At 39.6% G+C, this 18,619-nt stretch overlaps 1 protein-coding gene across 1 annotated transcript in view; it reads left to right on the top strand.

Moving 5' to 3' along the window:
* Positions 1 to 18,619, top strand: part of SHB (SH2 domain containing adaptor protein B) — a 352,341-nt gene that overhangs the window by 2,400 nt on the left and 331,322 nt on the right. The window lies entirely within an intron of this gene.

Genomic DNA, 18,619 nt, shown 5'->3' with positions numbered 1-18,619 from the left:
GTGTGTGTGTGTGTGTGTGTGTGTGTGTGTGTGTGTGTGTGTGTGTGATATTACATATATACATACACAGACATATGCATATATGAATCCAGTTATTGAAATATATGCATATAGTTATCTCTCTCTATAAAGCTATGTATAGATAACTTTATTTCAATATAACTGGTTCCATCTCTATATATGATAATATTTATTAGAAATCTCCTGAAGCTTGTATGTGTAAATAAAATTCACAAAATTAGTTGAAAAACCGTGAGTTAGACTAAACCTCACATTTTACAGAGTATATGAAGGTTCAGAAGTGAAATAATTTGTACAAGGTCATACCACTAGTGGGTGGCTGCAACTCCTCCTCCCCACTCTGTTTAATTCCATTTTACTACCCTTCTCCTTTTGGGGGCTCACAAACCAAGGAGACAGCTTGTTCTCACATAGCCACATAGATTGTATGCATCCCCCTTGTGTTTTGTGGAAGGTATATAACTGGCAGGTTGAAACTGTGCTGCTTACCTATTTAATGAACAGATTTCTGGGTTTGCTAACTTCAGTTTTACACAGGGAAGAAGAGAAGAATGGAGTCTTGCTCAGATTAATTGGGACAAATGTTATAGAGAGAAATAACTGCATTACCTAAGGAAATTAAAAATGTGAACATACCTTTTGCTTTTTCTTCCTAACCCCCTTAAGGTGGAGGAAATGGAGCCTTGTTAGTGTTTGGGATAAATTTTTTCACATGGTGATGATTATTTTAACCATATAGAGAAGAAAACCTATTCTGAGTAATCTTTTTGCCTATCTTAGTTTAAGTTTTGTTATTCTTTTCGTATTTCTTGGGAAGGAGTGATGGGTAGACAAAAGATGGAACTGAACTAATCCATCTGAGGGTCATGGGAGGAGCCTTACTCCTTCCTCACTATTATCCACCTCACAAAAACAAACAAACAAACAAAAAACTTGAATCACCTTCAACAAGAATGCAGTGTGTGTCAGATTCGTCCGGCAATGAGGGAACTGTAAGAGAAAGAACCAGCAGTTCTGTTGTCTCTCTTCATATCTCTGCTGTTACTGGCCTCTTGTCACCTGTCACCCAAAGACTGACTTTTCCCTAATGAGGCTTCCAAAAGTGGTCTTCAGCATAGTAGGATTTATCTTCAGTGAGTGCATCTAACTAGATTGGAGTAGATTAATTCAAAGGACTAATTGGATCATCTTCAGTATAGTATACCTTCAAAAGGATTAAGAATGGGAAGGGATAGGGGAATTATGAAAGATGAATTAAATTAACCCACCCCACATCCCACAAAACTCTAGCATGTCTTATTCTAGAAACAGATAGGCTTTTGCCCTGAGGTCAGTCAATACCTCACCTACCTTCCAGGTCACTGAAATCACTACTTTGGCTCTTTCATTGCTTTAAGAGATTGATTCTGAATCGATAAAGAAGCTATAGTGAGAGGATCATTGATTATAGCTCCCACCAGCTCCCTCACTGGTACTGGGTGACACTAGGTGGTACCAGTTTAGGGGGGAAGGAGGCCCCTATCACTGATGATTTTCCCCTCATGTTCTCAAGATACTCCATTCTAACTTATAATCAGGGAACTTCTGTTGCTAGGGGACCGAAGCAGTGCATCCACAAGAAGGATTGAAGATTTTTCAGGGGTTAACTTGGCTAGCAAAGGTGCAGGAAGCAGAGAGATGTTGCTATTACTTGACAGATACATGCCATAGAATTTCACTTACCATTCAGGAATCTTGGCCAGTCAGCCAGGCCAACACCTGTAGGGGCAAATAAAGAGGAAGAGTAGCCAAGGAAAGAGCTCAATTTTGTTACCTTGTCTTACATCATTATCCACAAAAATGAAAAAAGCTCCCTTTTTTTTTCCTCTGGAGCATTTTCAGAAAAGGAATAGGAAACTTTTTTTCCCATGTTAAATGCCAAGCATCCACAAGGGGGGAAAAATGAGATATGAAAAAGAACATGAACTAATAGTTTTCAAAAGAAACACTGAAAACTACTAAACAGCCATATGAAAGATTGCTCTAGATCACTAGAAATAAAAGAAATGCAAAACATAAATAATTTTGAGGTTATTAATCTCACAACCAGAAAATTAGGAAAGATGACATTAGATGGATATTATATTGGAGGGATTGTGGGAACTAAATATGTGGGTTGAGCTGTGAATTGGTCTGACCATCCAGGAAAGCAATTTGGAATTTTGCTTTAAAAAGTAATTAAAATATCCATATCCTTTAACCCAGCGATCTCACTGCTAGGCATTTGTACCCTTAAGGGTGTCAAAGAGAAAGGTCTTAGATATGTCAAAATATTAATAGCAGTATCTTGTCATTATTTTTTGTGGTATCAAAGAACTGGAAACCAAATAGATAATCATTGATTGGGGAATGGCTAAGCAAATCATGGTATGTTAATATAATGTAATATTAGCTTGCTGTGAGAAAAGATCAGTATGAAGAATTTAGAGAGACATGAAGACACATGCATTGATACAGAGTGAAGCAAAAAATGAAAAATAGTCAGTGAGAATGTATTGGAAAGAATTCTGACTCTGGAGTCAAGGAACTCCAGCTGTGTCTGCCACTTCCTACCTGGGAGACCTTGAGCAAGTTGCTGAACTTCATACATAAAAGGAGAAGGTTGGACTGCAAGACCCACCTCCAAGGTCTGTCCCAGTTCTAACTCTGTTACCTCGTGAACCAGAATACTCAATAATTATGAATGACTGAGCTTGGAAATGGAAAAGGTTGAAAAATTGCACCTCCCTCCCTTCATTTGCAGACGGGGAAGACTAAGGATATGGAATACATGTGTGTGTGTGTGTGCATACATATACATACATATATATACACATATATATGCTTTTGCTGAACTGCCCTTTTCTCTTTACCTTTTTTTTTGTTTGCTTTTTGGAGGGGGAAAAGCAGGGCAATTGGGGTTAAGTGACTTGCCCAAGGTCGCACAGCTAGTAAGTTTGAGTGTATGATGCCGGATTTGAAATCAGGTCCTCCTGACTCCAGGGCCCATGTTCTATTCACTGTGCCACCTAGCCACCTTTCTCTTTATCTTTATTACAAGGAATGGTTTTCTGGTAGAAGAGAGGGAGGGATGTGTTTGAAAATGAAAAACAAAAGGAATCCTTTACAGAACTTGAAATGCCTTTAAAGACCATATGAAGAAAGTGATTTTTTTAAAAAATCCTCAATGGGAGAAGTAAAGTTTTGATTCACTTTTAAAGGTGAGAACAGAGAATATAAAACTATTCAATAATTATGTTTAACAAATTATATTTATATCTGGCCATTTAAGTAGAAAAGATGAGAGGAGACAGGGAACAAATACATCTGAGAAAAGGATAGAGATGTCAAGGGGAGAGAGGAAGAGAGAAATAGGTCAACATTTCTTGATTCAGCCTTGGATTCCTACCCCCAGGCTTGTAGCCCTATGACTTCCCCCACTACTTTCCTACATCTAGTAAGAGTCTTCTCTCTGCTAGACATTTCTGTCTCTCTGTGTCTATTTCACTCTTTCTCTCTAGTCTCTGCCTCTGTGTCTCTCTATCCTTACAATAACCCTGTACAATAAGTACTCAATATTATCCCCATTTTACATATGGGAAGCTGAGTCTCTGGTTTAATTACTGTATCTTTGCTAGAGCTAGAACCTTTGCATCTTATTTATAAAATCATCTTTGGGTTGACAACCTGATGCCTTGAATTTTAGAGCCAGAAGGGGATGTGAAGATCTAATGAGGAAAGTGAGGCAGAAAGACCAAATGACTTTGCTCAGAATTGTTCAGCTAGTTGAGTGGCTGATTCCTAGTTCTTTTCCCCACACCATGCTGTTTTTTTTTTTTTGTTCCAGACAGTTAGAATTTGTGTTGGTCAGTAAAGTTTGGTGTTGGCCTCCTTCATTTCCCCTCTTCAGCTTTTGTACGGTCTTGTCTTAAAAGCCCACCCTCTTTGTCTCATGTGGTCTCTCTTCCTTGCATACCTTATACATTGAATCTCTTGCATCTATCTAATATGGCATGTAATATGCAGTTTTTTTTCTCTCATCACCGATCCCCTCTGCTCACTCTGGGGGTGGGACAAACTGTTCACTGTACCTGTCTCCATCCAGGCCCTATCAGGGAAGCTGAACCATTGGGGAATACTTACAGGATTATGACCAGGGCTGCAAAGAAAGGGAGCTGGCTAGTGCTTGGTCAGTGTGGAGGATGAAGCAAGGATTGACCCCAGAAGTAGAAAACAGCGGTTCACCCATGCCCCAAGGCAGTCACAGGTAGAAGAGGGAGGAGATCCATGGGTTCCTTAGCTGCAATGATTGTTAAAAAAAAAAAAAAGTTCAATTTGGCCATGTTGAATCTAGAAAAATGCTTAATTTAGAATCTAATATTGTATAATGGGGAGAAAATCCTGTTTTTGAGAAAATATATGCAGTTCTATAATAATGTTCTGTATAGTAAAACCTGTACTCTCCAGTTCTATTTTTGCTGAAGTCTTTTGTTTTCTTTATCCTCATTAACTAAATGTTAGTTTCTACAACAGCTGAAGAAATAGGAAAGATGCATTATAAGTTTAATAAATTTAGGACATTGGATTTGGAGTCAAAGGGCCAGGGTTCAAATCCTAACTTTATATACTTATGTCCTATGTGACTGGACAAATCATTTCACTTCTGGCCCTTAGTCTCCTCAAATGTCAAATAAAAAAGTTGGGTCAGATGACTTTTGAAGCCTCTTCCAGTTCTAAATCTACCACCCTACGAATTCTCAATATACAGTGCTAATGTTCTCTATTTTCTTACTTGTTCAGCATGCTAGGTATTTATGAGGGTGGGAGGCTTTCATATATGAATTAGGTATGGTCTTTGGTCTCTTGGAGCTTAAGGTAGAGTAAACTGAATCTCTCTATTGAATTGAATAATGACACATACCCTGTACTTAAGTAACAAATAATAGTTTGCCTTTCCCTTTTGGTGCAGACCTATAATTTCATCTGTGCAACAGAATTCCAGCCTAGAAACTCCCTCCACTGCTGAGATTGGCAAATCATCCATAACTTACTCTCTTAAAGAGTTGGGGGAGGGGCATGCTGAGAGATTGTGACTTGCCCAAGGTCACATGGCCAGTATATATTAGAACCAGCTCTTGAACTCAGCTCTCCTAACTGCAAAGCAGGCTCTCTATTCACTATGCCCAACTAAAAAAAAAATCCTTAGAACAAAATTACATTAAAGCCAGCTGTTAGGCTTTAGCTAAAAGGTTGCACTGTCAGAGACATTTTTGTATAGCTCCATTAATAATTCTTAAAAGTGACATGATTTAAATGAAGAAACAGATTTGGTAGTTCTGAACTTTGGGGCTGATCATTTGTATTCCAGGCTATGAGATGGTTTCTGCATATGGCTTCATAAACTGCAGTATGAATTACAGGTATTCCTTGATTTATGGAGCAGATCTATATTTGAAAAGTTATCCATAATCAAAATTCAGTACACCAGATCCCATTTTCTTATTGATTGCTATAAAGAAGAAAACCCCCACATTGAAAAGGAATTAGATTTTTTTTTCTTGAATTCAGGAATTAATTTATCGATCATAGATTTCGAGATGAATAGGGACATTGGAGGCCATCTTCTCCTATTCCCTCATTTTACTTATGAGGAAAATGAGACTCAGAGTGCTTAACTGCTTTGTTCCATATGCAATAAGTAGCAGAACTGTACATCTTAAGCCAGGTTCATAATAATTAGCAAATTTATAGCATTTAAAGTTTTACAGAGTGCTTAATATATGTTTTCTCATTCAAGTTTCAAAACAACAACCCTATGACAAGTTTGAGATCATGATTGTCTTCATTTATAGTTGAGGCTGAGAGAGCTTAAGTGACTTGTCCATGGTAATATGGATAATGTCAGAAGTCATATTTGAACCAAGTCCTTTCCAGTTGCAAGTCAAGCACTGTCTGCTGAGGTTCAGAGCATTTAAGAGTAAAAGATTGAGACTCTGATATTCATTGGTGTATGAAAAAGGACAGGGCAGCTGGGTGGCACCGTGGATAGAGTGCTGCCTTTAGAGTCAGGAGGACTTGAGTTCAAATGTAGCCTTGGACACTAGCTGTGTCATCCTGGGCAAGTCACCTAACCTGTTTTCCTCATTTTCCTCATCTGTAAAATGAGCCAGAGAAGAAAATGGCAAACCACTCCACTATCTTTGCCAAGAAAACCCCAGAAGGGATCATGAAGAATTGGACATGACTATAACAACTGAACACCAGCTTGAGAAAGGGACATCTTTTTTTTTTTTAAAGCAATCGGGGTTAAGTAACTTGCTCAAGGTTACACGGCCAGTTATTTCAGGGTGTGGTGCTGAGTATCTGAGCCCGGATTTGATCCAGGTCATCCCAACACTGGAGCCAGTGCTCTTACTCTGAGAAACTGACATCTTACTATGACCTTTTGCATTTCCCTGAGACGCAGTGCAGTATAGTGGAAGGAGCCACAGATTTGAAATCAGAAGATCTGGATTTGAACTTTGGGCAAGTGCCCTCACCTCCCTGGGCCTCATTTTATCCCATGTCAAAATGGGAATTTGTAATGTTCCTTCTCTCTCAAAACCTGTGATCTTCTTGGTCCCTTCTTCTCCGTCCTTTTTCAGCCATTATACGTGATTCCTGCTTTCTAAACAAAATAGGAGGACATCTGCCAACTGGACTTTTCCCCTTTGAACCTGGGAATACATGATGCACACCTCCATTCCAAAACCTTTGTGGACTTCGTGGCAGTTGGGTTGGCTTTTCAAGGATCAGTAGGATGGGGGAGCAGTATAAGCACAGACCTGGAGATTAGAAAGGGTGGAGTACAGATAGAGGACAACCAGTCTGGTTGTGATGTTGAGTATATGAAAGGGAAGAGTAAGAGATGATGCATCAAAGTAATGTGTCACTAAATTGGGCATGATACTGAATGCCAGGCTAAGGAGATTTCACTTACCTTGACAGACTATAGGAGGTTTTGAAGAATGACAACTAATTCTGTGCACAAGTCTGACAATTATGGGAAGGGTGCCTTGGAGAGAGGAGAAAGGGAAGGCTGGGTGACCTGTAATAGGTCAGTGGTTTCCCAGTGGAGGGCCATGGAATGATGCCAGAGGGGCTGTGGCTTGACCCCAGGTAGGACTGTGATCATCCAGTTGGAGTACAGAAAGATGAGCTGCAGCCCACCTTCCCCCAATCATAGCCGATTAGAGGCTTGTGTCCAACACAGCATTAACCCCTTTAATACTCCTTCACTTAGCTTACTCTGGTGGGCTCCTCAGGGCAGTGGTAACCTAAAATGACATTGGCATCCACAGCAGCTGTGCAAACAAAATGCCCTATATCCACTCCCAGCAGGATTACCTTCTAGATGCCCATGCCACGAGTGCTAGAGGGGCGGTGGGAAGTGCCTGCACCCCCATTCCTCCATCCATCCACTTTCATGTTTCAGTGAATAAGCAGGGTAAGATGGGCAGAATAGGATGGATCTCAATCACATTACTTTTTATCCTCCAAACCCACCCCTCCTCCAGACTTCCCTAATTCCTTTGAGGATACCATCATCCTTACAGCTTTTCTGGGTTTCCAGCCTCCTCATTATCCTTGAATCCTCTCCCAATTGAAACTGCTCTCTTTAAAGTTGCAAGTGATCTCTCAGTTGCCACATTGAGTGGGCTTTTCACACTGTCTCAGGGAAATGCAAAAGATAATAGTAAGATGTCCCTTTCTCAAGCTGGTGTTCAGTTCTTATAGTCATGTCCAATTCTTCATGATCCCTTTTGGAGATTTCTTGGCAAAGATACTGAAGTGGTTTGCCATTTTCTCTGGCTCATTTTGCAGATGAGGAAACTGAGGAAAACAAGTTAGGTGACTTTCCCAGGATGACACAGCTAGTGTCCAAGGCCACATTTGAACTCAAGGCCTCCTGACTCTAGAGGTAGCATTCTGTCCACTGTGCCACCTTAGCTGCTCTGTCCTTTTTCATGCATTCATTCAGTTTCCTTTGGACCTGTCTGCAACATCTGACTCTGTTCACCACCCTTTGCACTGAGCTATTCTTTCCTTTCTGGGTTGTTATGACACCACTCTCTCGTTTGGTTCTCCCACTTCTTTGACTGCTGCTTCGTATCCGTTCAGTTTTCAGATCATGTGTCTACATCGACATCTCTCATGTTTGTCCCTTTCTTTCTGCTCACAGAGTTACCATTGCAATTTAGTCCTTCATCATTTTATTGAAATAGCTTCCTAACTGGTCTTTTTGATCCTTAAATTTCTCTCCCTTCCAATTCATCTTTACAGAAACTGCCAAAGGGATTTTCCTAAAGTACTGGTCTGACCATACCACTCCCCTCCTCAGGAAATTCCCCATTTATCTAGGATCAAATATCGTTTCTTTTACACTCATGTTTTTTTTTTTTAATTTCTATTTGGTGTACATTTTATAATATAAATAATTATTTGTATAACCATATGTGTGTTTAATTTACAGTTAGGTAAACATACATATATTGGAGGTGCATCTCAAACATTTTTAGTAATAAGGGTGCACAGTGAAAATGATTTAGAAACCACTGTGGGCAGGTGGGTGGTAATGAGTGTCAGTACGAGACTGGTAGCAGTGGAAAAATAGAAAAGTCAATAGATGTGAGAGATATGGAGATAAAATTAACAAGACTTGGTAATTGATTGAATGAGAGGTGAGGTGGGGGGGAGTCAAAAACATCTCCAAGATTTCTGAACATGGGAGACTGAGTGGATATTAGTGTCACCTATAGAACTAGTAATTTCAGGAGGAGGAGGATATTTGGGGGGAAGGATAATAAGCCTCTTTTGGTTATGTTTATTTTGAGGTCTCAGTGAGGCATTCAGGTGGGAATGTGCTATTCAGGTGTCAGACAGAAGTCTCACAGGCAACATGTAGCCCACAACACTCCCGGGTTGGTCTTGAACCAGATTAAAATGTAATTGGGAAATATTGAATAAAAATACAATGAACCATAGATAATTTTAGTATGTGGTTTTCTAAGTCAATATGCACCCCACAGGGATCCTTATGTACAGTTTAATGGCTCCCCTTTCTGTCTGACTGACACCAATGCTGTAACCATTTGGCAGGGTAGGTCTGGAGCTTGGAAGAGGATTCAGCTCCAGATATACTTGATGTGGGAGTTACCTTTGAACAAATGGTCATTGAAGCCATAGGAGCAAGTGCAATTGCCAAAAGTATTTTGAGGGGGAAGAGAGCTAAGTCAGAGTCATTGTCAGCACTCACCTTGAGAGGCTGGACCTCAAGTAAAGGACCATTGAAGGAGAGAAAGAAGGAACAAGTAGATAATCGAGAGAGAAGAAAAACTACAACCCAAGAACATCTTTTTTTTTTCCAAATTCAAGAGAGATGAGATTATGCAAATGGAGGGCATGGCCAAAACCATACCTCTGACCTTGGCTTCAAAGAGAATGAGGATATATAAAAGGACATTTGATTTGGTAATGAGGTGTGACCTAGGAGAGAACAGTTTCAATAGAACCCTGAGGAAACAAACAGAATACCTGAGGTAAAGGAAAGAGAGGGTGTAAACCAGTGGAAGTGTCCATCATAGACAACTTTCCAGAAGTTTGACTTTGAGGGAGAGGAGAGGGATGGGATTTTAGTTGCATGAAGTGAGAAAGTTGAAAGAAAGCCCTTCCTTCCTTTCATCCTTCCCTCCTTTCTTCTTTCTTCCTTCCTTCAAATTTGATTATATTTGTAGGCCAACAGTAAAGACTCAATCAAGAGGAAGAAAGTAAAAATGAGACTGGAATGATTGATAAAAACAAGGCTAGAGGGCTGGAATCAGGGGCATACACAGTGGGATTATTCTTAAGAAGAGTAGATTTCCTCTTCCTCTGAGACTGGAAAGAAGGAGGTGAGAATAGATGATGTGATGCAAATAAATGTTAATGATCTGCATTGAGGGAGTTCCTTTTGAATGGCCTCAGCTGTCTTAAAAATTTCATAAAAGGAGAATTGAATACATTGTGTAAGTTTTATAAAGAAATTGCTGCATACACAGAGGCATTTGCACATTAATTAAATGTGTAGCTTAGGAAGTTAGCATATTTCTACATCTTATTGTGAAATGGTAGGTTTGGTGTTTTAAGAATTGAAAATAGCTCTCAGTACCTCATCCCTTGCTCTTTTAAGAACAGATCAAATAGGGGCAGCTAGGTGGCACAGTGAATAGAACACCAGCCCTGGTGTCAGGAGGACCTGAGTCCGACCTCAGACACTTAACACTTACTAGCTGTGTGACCTTGGGCAAGTCACTTACCCCCAATTGCCCTGCCTTCCCCCTACATAAAAAGCAAAAAAAAAAAAAAAAGAATAGCTCAAATGATATTTTCTTGATTTTGACAATCTTACAGTGATTGATTACCACTTGATTTAACTTGGAGACTTAACCCCTACCCCAAATCTTTCCTTACTCACAAAAATGGCTTTGGAAAGCAAATGCAAAACAGGTGTTGCTTTCTCTGGCCATTCAGTCAGAGCTGGCTGAATTTACAGGTGGTCAGAGACCTGGACAAGCAAGTTCAACTTGGAGCGCATTTTTATAGCTTGAGTTATGAGCTCATTATAAAGTGATCATAACAAACGAAGAGAGTAGCTTTGTAATACTTGCCTTTAAAAATAAAGCCTAGAATCGTAGCTTTGAAGTTATGGAGCTACTTTGCAAGCCTGGATCATGGAAGACTTCCCAGCAACATGGTATTGTCTTCGAATATTTGAAGGAGCACTTAAATCTTAGGATCATTAAAATGGGTCTTAATTCGCATTGGCCCTGGAGTCAAGAGGACCTGAGTTCAAATCTGGACTCAGACACTTGACACACTTACTAGCCATGTGACCTTGGGCAAGTCAACCCCAATTGCCCGCCAAAAAAGCCCTTAAGAGATCAGCTAATGCAGTCCTTTTGTTGCAGGTAAAGGTATTGAAGGTGAAACCACTTGCTCAAGGTCATACAGCTCACAACCTGAAGAACTTGAGATTTAGAGCCTAGGGGTCCTGACTCCCAGCTCAGTGCTTTTTCCATTACACCACTCATTAGTCCTGTCAAAGAGGGATTAAACTTGTTCTCTGTAGGTTGAGAGGAGAATACATAGACCAGCTGGTAGAAATTATAGGGGTAGGATTTGATTTAATATAAGGAAGAACTTACTAATAATTAGACCTTTCAAACAATAGAACAGACGACTTTGTCATTGAAGTGAGTTCTTCGTCATTGAAGTTTTGGAAGCAGAGGCTCATTCAGACATTGGACTAGAAGGCACCTAGAATCCTTCCCAAGATCCTGTGCCTAGAATGATGTCTTAATTCTAGCCCACCTTAGCTAACTTGTTCCTTTAACTTTTCTGGGTTTAGTCATATTTATAGGAGGATTCTTTTGGGAAGGAAGGGTGCACATGCATCATTTTTTATCACCATTCGAACCTTTTAGGTTTTGCTGATAGAAAAAGATATTGCTAAAGATTTAATTACTAAATATTAAACTAATAAAATATTAATAATTACTAAATAATTTCTCATTACCTTTGCTTTGCTGAACCATCCCATTTCTTGTATGTGCTTTAATTTGTATTAAATTGTATTGTGGCCTATTCAGCATTATTTAAAATCTTTGCTTGTATGAAGCAATCTACTTTTTAGAAATGGAGCATGACGAAGGTCTTTTGATCTTCTATAGAGCCACCACTAGTGTTTCAGGTAATTGGTTTTAGCTGATCTTGGGTGGGCTTAGTTTACTTAGTGAGCAGGAAGGGTGATAGCCTGATTAATTTCCACTTTGTTCCATGCTTTAATTTTTTAATTATTTTCTGATTCTTCAGTCTTGAGGATGTTAACTGTAGATGGAAGACTTGGGCGCAACAATGGAATTTTCCTTCTCTTCCTGTTTGGTATTTTCCAGTAATATTTCTATTAATGTTTCACTTTCAGTAGGAGTTAACTTCCTGAGCTTTTTTAACTTTCTCAACTGTTGAACAAAAAAGAATTAGCTTTTCCTCTAAGTCATTCAGTTTCCTTACCATTTTAATAACAAGTGTTCTTTCTGGATTTCTCATTAGACTGTAGAGGAAGGATCTCAGAGGTGGGTCCAAAAGACTTAGATAGGAAAAGTGAACACTTGTGGATGACTCTTTTTTTTTCATCATGTAATTTAGTATTAGAGAAGGTGGGGAGGAGAAATAACTAGAAAATTTTTTGAATATCTTCAGTAATCACAGGACTACAAGTTTACCAGGTGTGTCTTCTATCTGTGTGATCTATCAGGAAAGTTTGAACCCAATCAGACACCACCAATGATGTCTTTTAATAATAGTTGACATCTCTCCAATTTGTGAACCTCAGTGGGTTTTTTTCCTAATAAGAAAGCTGTGAAGTACAATGATTGCTATCATTTCTTTTTTTAAATTCAACTATTTTTTAATGAACAAAAATATATTTTCTCTTCCTCTCCGCCCCCATGGTGGGGGGGGGGGGGAGGAATCCGTGTAACAAATATGTAAAGTCAAATAAAACAAATGCTCATATTGGATATGTCCCCAAATTTTTCCCTTTCTGTACTCAAGTCTGTTAGTGGGTCAGGTCCTCTGGAAACATGGTTTGCCTTTGCATTGCTATGACTTCCTAAGTCTCTCAAAGCTGTTTGTCTTTCTAATGTTCTTTTTATTGTACAGATTGTTTTCCTGGTTCTGCCCATTTCACTCTCCATGTGTAATGGGGCTTTTGGAGCAAGCCCAGTTTGCCTAACATGGAGCCATCCCTAAGGAGGCTTGTCTAGGCATATGATGGTGGCACTCTCTGTTCTCCTGCCCTCTCTGGACACGATAGGAAAACTTGGAGGAGGGCCCTTAAACAAGAAAAAGGAGCCGCCTGCCTCACAGTCTTATCAGTTTTAATGTCACGACCTCTTCCTATTTAGCAGTGAAAGGAGGACCTGTCTACGTGCCTCCATCTTAGGAGAACTGGGCATACCCAGACAAGCTACCTTAGGGACAGCTCCTTGTTAGGCAGCTGGGCATCCTCCAAAAGTCCCATTATACATCGATTTTGTTTGTTTGTTTTGCTTTTTTGGAGGGCAATTGGGGTTAAGTGACTTGCCCAAGGTCACACGGCTAGTTTTTGTGTTAAGTGTTTGAGGCTGGATTTGAACTCAGGTCCTCCTGACTCCAGGGCTGGTGCTCTATCACTCAAAAAGTCAATTACTCAGCAAACATTTACTGTATTAAGCATATACTATGTGCTGGCACTGAGGAATACAAAGGAAAGCAAAAACAAAGACCTTGCCTTGTCTTGCCTTCAAGGATCCTTCTAATGGAGACACCGTGCAAATAACTGCGTATATGCCAGATATTTATTGCATGAATGGGAAATAATCTCTGGGGAAAGGGGTGGGGTTGGGGGGAAGAGAAACTGCAAAAGGTTTCATCCAGGAGTTGTAAATCCAAGTGAGCAGGTTTCAATAAGTGGGAGGAATCACAAGTTATGGAGCTTCAAGCAGGTAACACAGAGGCCAGGAAATCAGAAACCCAGAGCCCGGGGAAGTACAAAATACTAAAGCAGCAGCAGCAGCAGCATCCTCATCATCAAAGGCAAAGACTCCTTCCTTGATTGGTTCCCAGGACCAGAATGATGTCAGAGTGCACACAGATGTAGGGGCATGTAGGAACCCCTTACTTGGCATAAAGGAAACAGGCAAGTCCTGACACAATCTTACAGATGCTCTTTCCTTCTTCCCCCAAGTAAAAATCCGGATCACCCTTGAAATCATTTTGGTGTACATTTTGACCATTTCCACTTTTCTATTATCTTTGGTCTTAAAATCAGCATATGAGTTAAATTTGAATTGCTAAAACATATTCCCTGGAACAAATGCTTGTTAAAGAAACAAGTTTTTGTGGAGTTTGTTTCCATAAAAAAATAATTTTGGTTGCAGCTTTTTGGCCCTCCTCTACCTCTTGCCCCCTTTGCAACTTAAGTATATTTATTCAGGATTACAACTGTGAACTAAGAAATGATGAACTGAATACATCTGTAAGACCATGTTCATAGTACTAGTCCATTTCTTCTACAAAACAGAAATCTTTTTTTTCTTATTTATTTTCTTTATTCCTCAGAGAGGAACTTAATTGTTTCTTCAGTTGATTTTTAAAAATCTTTTGTTTAAATTTTTATTGATATCTTTAATTTACATGATCTTTATTTCTGAATACATTCCTTCCTCTTTCCATATGCAGTGAGCCATCCTGTTCCAACAAAGAATAGCAAAAAGAAAAAGACATTTCACAAAACTAACATGTCAACTGAGTCCAGATCCTCACCCACCTCTTCCAGGAAGGGAAGGAGAAGCATTTCTCCAACTCTTCTCCACATTCAGTCATTATCATTGTACAGCATTCAACTCACTGCAATATCATTGCACAGCCTTTCTTGGGTTTGTTCTTTCAATTTACATTGTTGTAGGCTTTTCACTCTGCATGAGTTTTTGTGTAAACCTTATCATACTCTTCTGAACTCTTATTTGTCACTTTCCATACTGTAGTAATAATATTCCATCATATTCATGTACTGTGGTTTTTTCTTGGGAATTTTTCAATTAATGGATATTTTTTATTTTTACATAAGTAATTTCTTAATGTATCCCTCCCTCCCCCAACCTCTGAATCTTGTCTTATAACAGACACATTTAAAGCAAAAATATCATCACTGTCATGACCATCTAACAAATGTGTGGGATGTTCTGCTTTCATAGTCCTCCACTTCTCTGCTAAGAGGAGGAAGGTGTATTGTATTATTCAGATGCATTTTTAACAATTAAAATGTTATTTGAGGTATAGTAATGTTTATGACTTGCTTATTTGATTCAAGAACACTCTGATCTCTTTTTGCTTAGACAAAAAATCCAAGTGCTTAGATGTAGGTTATGAATTAAAATCTCTCCCTGTGTTGGAATAGGTTTGTCAGCCAGGAGTTCATGATGGTAGTTTCCTTGTTAACCAGCTCTTCACCGTGTGGTTTTATTATTTTGGTTGTAGTAAGTTCCTATACTATTATACACACCCATTACGTATAAAATATAAGTAAGAAATATTTTTGAAAGTCACATGGATGATTTGGCACAGGAGAGCAGATTATGCAGTCTCAGATTGCCTCCACTGGTGAAAGTCATTAAGAATTTATTATAATCTGGAGTTTGTTGAGTTAGATTAAGGGAGAGGACAGTTCTGTTATTTTAAGTTTAAATATTTTAATTTTAGATACATTGATGTGACCAAACTCTTGGTGTCCTCCTCTCTAAAATGGGAACAGTAATAGCTTCACTAACATCTTCATGAGGTGTAAGGCAAAGTGCTACAAAAATGTGCTATCATTTGTGTCTAGGGATTACTGATTATTGTTTTGATAGTAATGATGCTTTGTCTTTTGAAATTAACACTTCAAATCTCTAGATAGCCAGCCATTCCTTATGCAGTTATCTTTCTCCCATCCCTGTAACATAGGTGACAAGTTCATTATCTTCTAGTAACAGACCAGGAAACTCAAGAAGAAAGACATACTCAAGGCCAGATGCTTGGCACCTCAGTGAGGAGCTGTAGTAGCCCTGGGGAGGTCTGGTGCCCTTCTCTTTGCCACAGGTTGCCTCTGGCTCTTCTCGAACAGAGTTGGCTGAACAGTGACAGCAGAGGCTCCCCACTATGATCTGTCATTTGTATTTTGTTTCCTTGGAGTCCCTTCCAAGGTTCAAAACTAATGACTTTATTTGCAGAAGGAATTTCTTTGGTTTACATGACCCAATGTCAGGTGACTTGGATTTTAAACATTTTTTCCTCCAGAGTTCTACAAAAATGAGATACAATCCAGTTCTCCTCCCCTTTTTTTTTCCAGTCTTCCTTGAAATTATTCTCATCTCTAAGGAGATTTCTGATCTCCTTAGACTGTGGGAAGCTGTTTCTTCTTCTATGTGCTGGGTAGCAGCTGCCAAACAGTTACCATTTGCTCCTCCCATACCTCCCTGCCTTGCTCAGATAAATGACAAGACAATGCCACCAGAGGACTCTGAATAAGAAATCAGGTACCTTCTATGTGTCTGTCATGTGTATGGATTTCAAGTAGAGATGATGGTCAGAGGGGCAACATGGTGGGGGCAGTCAAATACAAAATGCAGATTTGGGGCTGTTTTAGATGAACAGTTTTGGAATTTTGGAGAAATTCTGAACTAATCTTCTCAGATACCTGGCCTATCTTAGAGGTAAACCTGAGTTCACAAGGTATGATACCATTGGAGTGTGATTTGGAAAGGCATTGAGTGTGGTCCCAGCATAGACTGTGTCTGCCTGTCTACCTAAGTGCAAAGAGGTCTGCTACGATCTTGTGGCCCTGCATGGTATAATGCAGAGGTGTCAGTCGCACAGCCCATCAGCTTCATAAGGTCCACAACATCTGAATGTGACTAGAACCAGAATAAAATGTCATTGGGGAATACCTAACCAAAAAAAAAAATACAGTAAAACATAGTATTACATTTAAAAACTGAGTTTGTGTGCAGCCCACAGGGATACTTAAATATGAGACACTTTAGGTTCCAAAAAGGCAATGGGAGTTTCATTGTCAGTCCTTTAAGGAGAAAGACAGGATGAAAACAGAGTGCAAGTAAGTGGACCAGGTCTGAACATCTAGTCCAGAGCAGATAGTAGGGGGCAAGTAAAGCAAACTGGGAATAGCATCCTTGAGGCCAGAACGCAGACCTCCAGGCCATACAAGAGATCCAATAGGATTAAGACAATTGATCCCACAGCAGAGACTCTCCTGTCTTCCCTGGTTTTGTGTACCATGTAAGAACCAAAAAAAAAAACTATACTTAACAAAATATTTAAAAAATAAAAGAAATGATATTTTTCTAGAAGAAGTATCAGAGAAAGAGCCACTGGAAAAGTTATTCTTCTGGGACTCCTTAGTCTCCAGGCCTCTGGTGTTTATCCTTATTTCATTTGGGGACAGTCCAAACCTGCCCACAGAAAAACTTCTTCACAAACAAAGGAATAGAAATGTGTAGTACCCTGCTCTAAAGATTGTTATTTGATACAGGTCTTGACTCGGGATCTTCAGTCATTGTATGTTTTAGTTACCTTTACTTTTCTCAGGTTACTTGCTGGGGCATGGTTTCTGATAGTACCCAGAATTAGGAGAATTCCCTGATTCTTTATGCCCCCCAACCCCCCCAGGTATTTCATGCAGCTGTGGATGAAGCTGTTAGAGGTGTTATGTGGCCCTCCCCATCTTGGAATGTCAGTAGTATGAATGAAAACAGAACCAGATTCAGTACTTATAATACTGTTAGGGCAAACTTTCTATTGTACCTATAGCTTTTTTTTTAAGTTCTAGCAAATTTAAAAATTTACTAGCAAGGTGCTAGTAAATTGAGGGGACTTAATTGAGCCCAGTCCTATATTTAATAATAATGACAATAGCTAATTTATGATAAGCCAGGCACTGTGCTAAACATTTTGCAATTATTATCTTATTTAATCTGGGAGGTAGGTGCTATTATTATCCCCATTTTACAGATGAGGAAACTAAGAGAAACAGAGACTAAGTGACTTGCCCAGAGTCACACAACTAGTGTCTGATGCCAGATTTGAACTCAGATCCTCCTGGCTTCAGGCCCAGTGCTCTGTCCACTGTGCCACCTCAGTGTCCCATAAAAGGCTGAATGATTCTAGGACTGCAGGTTCCATGTTAATGAGATTGAGAGTTGTCCAACTTTTTAATGAGAACTTTAGAGGCAGATTGAATAAGGAGAAAAATCAATGATTTAACTATTGTTAGGAACCTGAGGGTGAAATAACTAATAGAAGGCTTTTTTGTAATTTTATAGTCTTAAGGGGAGCTATGTGGCACAGTGGAGAGAGTTCTGGGCCTGGAGTCAAGAAGACCTGAATTCAAATCCGGCCTCAGACATTTACTAGCTATATGACCCTGGGCAAGTCATTTAACCTCTGTCTACCTCAGTTTCCCATTTGTAAAATGGGGATTATAGTAGCACCTCCCTCCCAGTATTGTAAAGCACAGTGCCTGAGTGACACATAGTAGGCCCTATATAAATGCTTATTCCCTTCCTTTCTCCTTTCTCCCTCCCTCCCTTTACAGAATTGATTAGAAAGGACCAAGAGGTTAAATGACCTGCCCAGGATCACACAGGCAGCCAGTCAGAGAAGGACTTCCCAGCTCCAAGACCAGCTCTATCCAATGGACCACACTGCCTCTCAAGCACTGGGGATGTGGTTGGCATAGTTAAATTTCCTATCAGTGAAACTGTGTGGATTGTACTAGGTAATCTCTTAGGTCTCATCTTCCAACTCTAAAATTCTGTTATCTGGTCCTTCCTTTAAGGAACTGTTTGTGGAAGTTTAGTCCCTAGTGGGAGGCTTCTTCTCTACCCAGAGAGTTAGGCAACACTTTCTTTCTTTCTTTTTCTCTCTTTCTCTCTTTCTCTCTCTCCCTCTCTCTCTCTCTCTCTCT

The sequence above is a fragment of the Petaurus breviceps genome, unplaced genomic scaffold (genome assembly GCF_028583685.1).
Source record: "Petaurus breviceps papuanus isolate PSGF00001 unplaced genomic scaffold, PetGlider_PUasm1.0 175, whole genome shotgun sequence".
In the NCBI taxonomy this organism is placed as follows: Eukaryota; Metazoa; Chordata; class Mammalia; order Diprotodontia; family Petauridae; genus Petaurus; species Petaurus breviceps.
This window is presented reverse-complemented; position numbering and strand designations above follow the sequence as displayed.